Raw genomic sequence first — 7,485 nt, forward strand, 5'->3', positions numbered from 1 at the left:
GAACAGGTGGTGAAGAAATTGAGATATATACTGTACTTAGGATGGCCAACATCGCCCCAGGGCCAGCTCTGAGGAGGCTCCAATGGCCAACACGTGGCGTATATTCCTGACTCGTGCACCAAACAGGCAGTGTCACTCTAGGAGATTACATTCAGGGCCAGTTCCTATAGCCTCTATTCTACTCTGGGTCATTGTTATTAGGTTCATCTTCAGAGCAGTTCTTCTGGTCATATTGCCTTTGCTTCTCCATTCCTAATTTTTCTTATCCAGAGCCATACAGCATTACATTCCGAAATATTACTATTGCCAGACTCCCATAAAAAATAATTTCATTTTCACTAATATCAGATCTAAAGTAGTCATGAATTTTACTTTATAACTTTACCATTTTGAAACAATTATTCTATTTTGTGACAATATGTAACATTTGCATATCTATTTGCTACCCTTGCCTCCGCAGTTATTTGAGTCTTACATGTACATTTATATATAGATAGATAGATATAAATATAAATATAGAGATAGAGATATATACTTTTTTAGAAATACTTAAGTAACTTACTTACTTAAGTAACTTATTTACTGTTTATTTATTTTTTGAGAGTGAAAGCATGAGTGGGGGAGGGGTAGAGAGAGAGAGGGAGACACAGAATCTGAAGCAGGCTCCAGGCTCTGAGCTGTCAGCACAGAGCCCAACATGGAGCTCGAACCCACGAACCATGAGATCATGAACTGAGCTGAAGCTGGACACTGAACTGACTGAGCCACCCAGGCATCCCTATATTTATATAATTTTAAATGTTCACCATTAGTCCTTTGGCTGAAATTTTTCCAGTCGTCATTTGATTTCATGAAATTTATCCTCTGGTTAATTTCTCAAAAAGGCTTTTAAATTCTGTAAGTTAATTTTTCTATATGCTTGATATTTGAAGAACACTGGGTATAAAATACTTACCTCACAATTCCTTTCACTAAGCTTTGTAAAAATGTTGCTCTGTTGTTGCCTTGCTTTAAATTTTTTTTTAATGTTTGTTTATTTTCGAGAGAGAGAGAGAGTGCAAGCGAGGGGCAGACAGAAAGGAAGACACACACACACACACACACACACACACGGAATCCAAAGCAACTTCCAAACCCACAGACCATGAGATCATGATCTGAGCCGAAGTCGAACGCCCAGCTGACTGAACCACTCAGGTGCCCCTGTTGTCTTGCTTTATATGTTGGTTTTCAAATGTTTGATGCTAGACTAATTCTTTTGTCTCTGTAAATTATTTGATGTTTCTGCCTGGAGATCTTGAGGATTTTGTCTTTGAATTCTAATGAGTTTTACTAGAATATATTTTAAGAGTTTAGTTTAGTCATTCTGGATTAATTTTTCCTAGTACCCAGTGAACTCTCTGAGCATATAGATGTTAAGTCTTTTTTTCATTCTATAAACTTAGCTTGGATTGCAGTTTAAAATATTAGCACTGCTTTATTTTTTTTCTTCAGGGGCTCTTTTAACACAAAAATTATTTCCTTTTTGCCTGTCTTCTATGTCTGCTGCTCTTGCTCTGGCCCTTTTAATTGCTTTATTCAAGCCGTTTTCATTCTCCCCATTTTCTCACCCTTTCATTACCCTTTCTTAAATTTTTGTTTGAATCTATTCTCACTTGGGAAACGTGTAGTTTATTCTTTGTTTTTGAGATGTTTTGTCATTTTCCTTTATTTTTTTTTTCCTGTATGCAATCAACCCTTTTTATTTATTCCTGTTTTGTCCATTTTATTTTTAGGGTTTTTAAAAAAATTTCTTTTGAGAAAGTGACAGAATGTCAGGGGGCGGGGGGCAGAGAGAGGAGAGATAATCCCAAGCAGTTTCCACACTGTTGGCACAAAGCCCAATGTGGAGCTCTATCTCCCAAACCTCAAGATCATGACCTGAGCTGAAATCATGAGTCAGACGCTTAACTGACTGAGCCACTCAAGCACCCCTAGTTTTTTGTATTTCTGATTTAAAACAGTTTTTCCTATTTTCAAATGCTTGTATGAGAATTCTTAATTCTGCTAGGTGTGTGAACTTACAGTTTTCTTTACAGTTTCCTTTTTATTCTTGGTTGTTTTACCAGAGGAGAATTTGCCACAGTCGATAAGTGTGAAATTCCATTACCTTGTTTTCACTGTATCTCTATATGGACTTTTACTTTCTGTTTGATCATATTATAGTATTGGGTTACTTTGGGAGTTCTTGCTTTAATGGCATCATTTCATAATGGTAGAGCAATGTCTATGTACTTTGACAATTTTGAGGGCGGGATGTTTTTATTGACCGAGAACTTTTAGTCCTCTGCTTTTATGTTTCTCCTTTATCTTTCAGTAACATAAAACTTCCTTTTTTCCTTATTTTCTCCTTTTCTTTTTCCCTCTTCCCTCTTCTACTTGACAGAGGGTATTTTTCCCTTTTTTATATTTATTTTTTTCCCAGAGTTTTGACTTTCAAAGAGTGTCATTTTAAATCCTGCCTGTCCCTTTAAATCACCATACTTCCAAAGTTCCTTCTCTGATTTCTCCTTTTTGAGTAATGTATTGTTACAAAAGGGTACCAGGGATTTGCTTTAATTAGGTATGGTGGTAAGACATACAGATGCAGAAATGACTGTCATGAAGGAGGAAGTTTTTATACCTATGCTCATGCCTGGATGTCAGGCTTAGAGTGGCCTTATTCTTTCTGGTGGTAATTTCAAATTTAGGCTCCTTTACTAGCTCCCTTCTTTTGCCATCCCTGCAGTTCTTGGTCTGCTTTTGCTCACTCAAGAGTGTTGTACCAACACGGTTGTGGTGGGAGTGTGAGAAGCTGCATTCTGTGATTTGATTATTCTTTTTAAATTCGTAGTTGTTTTGACATTTGGACCTTTTCTGTCTCCAGGTTGTGCTGAAATGTGGTTTGCATATAAGTTTAACTTTTCTTTCTGCTATTTGTACTGTTTGGGGTGGAATGTGAGGAGGCTTGTGGGATGCTGCTACCATTGCTGAACCTACCAGGAGGTCCATTACCTGCATTTTTGTTAAAAAATGTGGCAGACACTGAGCGTTGCCTACCAGTTTCCATTTTTCTCTCTCATTCTTCTCTTTATTCTCTCTCTCATTCTTCCCTGCTAACAAAAATCTGAATTGCAGATGAGGAAGTAAATACATAGTTGTTTTGTTGATGTTGTTGTTGGGTGTTTGTGTGTTTTATTCCATTTCTAGGCTCCTATGGCCACGTGACAATTTAGTCAAAAAGATACCACCAGAAATCTATTGGATGGGTTTTGCAGGTAAGTCTGTCTCAACAGAAATGGTTACACTCAGCTGGAAATGCCTTCTGCCCTTTTTTCTTTCCTCTTTTTTCTTTCTGGAACTCAGACATGATGTCTGGAGCGGCAGCAGATAACTTATGACCATAAGGGTAAAAGCCAAAAGCTAAGGATGATGGAATAGAAAAAGAGAAGAAGCCTGAGTATTGGAGGAGCTATATCGTCCTGGATTGCCTATCCCCAGATTTCTGGTTATGTAAGAAATTTAAGCTCCTTTCTTGGTTAAGGCACTATTTTGTCAAGTCTCTGTTCAAAGTTATATATCTTGAACAATATGTTGATTTATTGAGACTTTCCTCCTTTTGAGGAGTGCTGCCGAAATGATCGTTTTCCTAGCTCACTGTGTCAAGGACCACACTCATTTGCTGCATATGCTGTTCTTTGTGCATCAGTTATATGTTAATTGACTCAAGATTTACACCACTGGAAGAGTGCTGAAAAGATAATAAACATTCCCAAGGGTACCTTTCTTCAACAGTTTGTGAACTTTTCTTCTGTATTTCCCTTTGACAATAATCCCTCTTATCAGTTACAAATAAACAAGGCTTAAATGTCCATAAAACGAGCCAAGTTTCTTATTAACATATTTATTCATAGTTAATGATGTGAAATACAACACTTGCTTAGCCAGGCATCAGGTGGGTTGCGATGTACCAATGAGGGGTGTGTGAGTGTGGCATGAGCATGCCAAGTCTAGGAGCAGGCGCACCACGGTGTGATATACACCTGCCACAGGGAGGAGGGAGATGAACAGAGAAGTGCTGATTTGGGAAAACAAGGGGCAGGAGAGCAGAAAGAAAGTTACAGCAGATAAATAGGGCTCCAAATAGGAGAACCCAAGAAATGTCAAATTGAAATTGAAAATAAAATAGAAAAATGCTTGAAATATATAATGCTTTGTCTCTTTTGTTTCTCTTATGGCAAGGTGGGTTTACATTCCCTAAAAGAATTCCTTGCATATAGGGAGTGCTCAATCATTATTTTTGAATGAAGGATTGAATCAGTAAACTTTGTGGTGGAGAATGATTAATTTTTGAATGGACTGTATAATCTTGAACTATCTAGATATTTTATGCTTGATTTCTCCATTTTAAAATAATATATTGTTATTTAACAGGATTTGTTTTAATCAGTTATGGTAAGACATATGAACACGGAAATGACTCTCATCTTTTTATACCCACATGAAAACAGGAGGCACAGCACATCACGCAGGGCCATAAGAGGAGGTACCAGGGTTGGTCAGGAGGCAGAAGAAGCACAGGGAAAATACGGGCAAGAGCCTTTCATGGGGTTTCTGTGGGACGGAATGGAAGAGAAAAGGTAAGGGGAGTTAAGATTGGCTAGTTTGAATAATTTCAGCAGGTTCCTGGGCATAGATGCTGTGCCACGCTGTCTGATACCTGGCCAGAGAGTGATTAGGGAGGGCAACAGTGATCAGGGAAATAGTGGCCTGGAGTGTAAGAACCTGAAAGAGACTGGAGGTAAGGGCTCTGCATTGGATGGTTGCATATGAAAGGGGAGTTGTTTGCTATCTCTAGGAGTTAGTGAACCTGGAAGGGGCAGTCCCTTCAGGGTCAGCAAGGTCCCAGATGTAAAGATTCAAATACTTACACTAGGAAATATGGTTGTTATTACATTTTTGCAGTTACCTCAATTTCCTATTATTGGTAGATATAAGCTAACTCAGAAGGTAATTTTATATTCTGTAGTGCTCTCTATGAAGTATATATACTAAAATCTACACACCATCAGATACTAATACAGTTTCTGATATTGGGCTGTCTGCCTTGTTAGCTCTCAGTACATACGGTTTAATGCATGCTACAGAGACTTTCAATAAAATATTAAATGGAACCAGTGACAGCACAGTGAACCAGTGGTGAAATCAGGAGCTGACCCTAGGCTTCCTGCTTCCTTATGCATTGTGTTATCTAATAAGGTCATGCTTTGACCAGAACAAAAGTCTATGAGCTGCTCTAGAGAATATACAAATAGTAAACTTTAGGCAAAAATCATCTCACTTGTGGTCAAAAATCAGGAGCCTCTTCAAAAGAACTGACTCTGGGAAGTTCAAGGGACATTGCAAGAAGAATTTTCTCCACTTCTGCCTTTTGGACTTGCAATGTCCTGTTGAATTATTTCCCAAAGATGAATGATGGCAAGACTGATTGAAATCTAGACGGTTGTTAGTCCCCTAAGTGTCAATAATAACTGCAAGCCAACTGCTGCTAAAGCAATTAGCAAAATCCCAATACCCTAAGCTGATGGTCTCTTCACTTCTTGGCATAAGTAAAGTTTAAGAGACCTAAAAAATCTTCAAGGTCAAATCCTTATTCACTTGCAGATATGCCACTTATGCCTGTACTTCCTAGAACAACAAAACAGTAGTTATCTGTGAGTCATCAGTTTGTGATTCAGTTCTGCAGTTATTACTTTTCTCCAACCAAATAAACTGTATACACCTTCACAATTTAATGAACTCACGATTTAATTGAAATCAAGTAGCCTATTCTTGCTACTTAGCTACCAAAAAAAGCTTGGGTATTAATGTATCTAAAATGTTAGTCTCTCATCTTACTCTCACCTCATAGGAAATTGTGGCTTCGTTTGATGGTTGTTCTGCAGGCAGATGTCAACCAACCCTGGCCAAGATCGTTTCTTTGACTGGCAACTAGTCAGGCTAATATCATTTGTATTTCCAGCAGAATGAAGAGAATTTATTTTAAGTCTCTACTTTAATAGTAGCAGAACTCTTGGTTTATCATCTTCTCAATACAGATACCCTTTCCCCATTACTTAAGTTACAAAACACCATTCCACTTATAAACCATTTAACTATGTGTAACTAGCATGATCAAAATTATTGGATTTATTTCTTTAAATATAAAATCAAGCAGAAACATGCATAAAATGGGTATACCATGCATAATGGTATATGGTTCATCCTTTTTTTTTTTTTAAAGAAGAAGGGCACCTGGGTGGCTCAGTTGGTTAAGCATCTGACTCTTGGTTTCAGTTCAGATCTGATCTCCTGGGTTGTGACTGGCTTTGTGCTGACAGTGAGTCTACTTGGAATTCTCTCTCTTCTTTTCTCTCTGCTCCTCTCCTGCTCTCTCTCTCTCAAAATAAATAAACTATAAAAATATGTAATAAAGAATCAAGGTAAGGAGCTTTCTAGCAGGGATAATTGTATGTTGCATGGGTGTTGTTGTTTTTATTTAGCTTTTGCCCTTATTTTATTTTTTTTAATGTTTATTTTTATTATTGAGAGACAGAGTATGAACATGGAATGGGGGGGAGACACAGGATCTAAAGCAGGCTTCGGGCTGAGCTGTCAACCAGAGCCTGATGCAAGGCTCAAACTTACAATCCACGAGATAATGACCTGAGCCGAAGTCGGACGTTCAACGGACTTAGCCACCAAGGTGCTCCATGCTTTTGCTTTTAAGGAAAAAAGGTAATGGTCTCGCAGTTTATGAGTTGGAGCCCCTATCATATGGAGCTTCAATAAAGGGTTTTAGTTTAAAAAAATACTTAGAAATTCTGAAAGCCACTGTTCTAAAATAAAACTGCCTAAGGACAATGTCACGCCTTCAAGAGAGAAGGACAGAAATGATTTGGAGTGGAGTTAACCTGGACAATAACATTTCTAATAAAAACAAGATGTTATTTAGGCACAAACTACAAAGATACAGAGGAAAAAAACTAATATTTATTCATTTGTTGTATACCCACCATGTTTAAAGTGTTTGGATATCATAAAGAAACCAAATTCATGCTGACTTTGTGTCAAAAACAAGCTAGACTTCATTCTTTACTCCAAACACTATAGCTGCTGGAAGGAAAACAGATTCAATGCTTTTCAACATCCAAGGAATACAAACAAACAAAAAAGTACAAACAAAAGCCACCACCTAATTTTAATTTTGGGATAAAACTTATTACTGAAGAGAAGAATCAGACATAAATCTCAGAAGCTCCACCATTTCCTACCAAAGGTGTGTTTAATGATTTTCAGCAATTCGATCAAGTTAGGGGTTAAAGGTTCCCCAACAGAAATGTAAAGACATAGTAGTCATATTGAAACCTGGCTTTCGGTTTTGTTTGCTTTCCTTTTGGCTCAATCAGGTAAGGCCACTGACAGATC

The 7,485-nt window shown here is 37.7% G+C and overlaps 1 long non-coding RNA gene across 1 annotated transcript in view; it reads left to right on the plus strand.

The window, feature by feature from the left end:
* Positions 1-3,857, plus strand: part of LOC115287711 — a 40,445-nt gene extending 36,588 nt beyond the window's left edge. The window contains exon 4 of the long non-coding RNA XR_003906618.1: positions 3,385-3,857. This is a non-coding gene — a long non-coding RNA (uncharacterized LOC115287711). The remainder of the gene's footprint in view (positions 1-3,384) is intronic.
* The last annotated feature ends 3,628 nt before the right edge of the window (positions 3,858-7,485 follow it).

This window comes from Suricata suricatta, chromosome 3 (assembly GCF_006229205.1).
Source record: "Suricata suricatta isolate VVHF042 chromosome 3, meerkat_22Aug2017_6uvM2_HiC, whole genome shotgun sequence".
NCBI lineage: Eukaryota > Metazoa > Chordata > Mammalia > Carnivora > Herpestidae > Suricata > Suricata suricatta.